This window comes from Hylobates moloch, unplaced genomic scaffold (genome assembly GCF_009828535.3).
Source record: "Hylobates moloch isolate HMO894 unplaced genomic scaffold, HMol_V3 SCAFFOLD_14, whole genome shotgun sequence".
Lineage (NCBI taxonomy): Eukaryota > Metazoa > Chordata > Mammalia > Primates > Hylobatidae > Hylobates > Hylobates moloch.
The window spans coordinates 85204881-85205548 of NW_026652289.1; positions in this window are offsets into that span (position 1 = coordinate 85204881).

Consider the following 668-nt stretch of genomic DNA (forward strand, 5'->3'; position numbering starts at 1 on the left):
GAAGTGCCGATGCAAAGAGAAGAGCTCTCCAGGACATACGCTCATAAGCAGCAGGGATGGTGGAGGAGCAACTAGAGAAAGACATAGTATTGCGCCATTTGGCTGAAGGCTTTGTGGGTGTATTTGTCAGTTCTTTTTTTTTTTTTTTTTTTCCCAGAGAGACAGAACTACAGGGAGGTAGATAGGTAGGTAGGTAGATAGATAGATACATAGATGAAGAGTTGATAGATAGACAATAGTTAGATGAATGGCATTTTATTTGGGGATTTACTCATGTAACATTATAGACATGGAGAATTCCCAAGACAGCCATCTGTGAGTTTAAGGACCTTGGATGCTGTAGCGTGTGGTTCATTCCAAAGCTGAAATCTTCAGAACCAGGGAAGCCCTTGATGTAATTCTCGGTCTGGGACCAATGGCCTGAGAATCGAGGGCATTTGCTGGTATAAGTTCTGGAGTTTCAAGGCCATAGATCATGGAGTTCTGTTTTCCAAGGGCAGGAAAAGGAGTATACTTTCTCCAGGAGAGAGACAGGAAAACTTTTTAAAAATTTTTCATTTTTGGTTCTATTTGGTCCCCAAGGAGATTGTATACTGCCTTCCCCCATTGAGGGTGGATTTTTCCCACTAAATTCCCTGACTCATACATCAATCTCCTCTGGAAACACC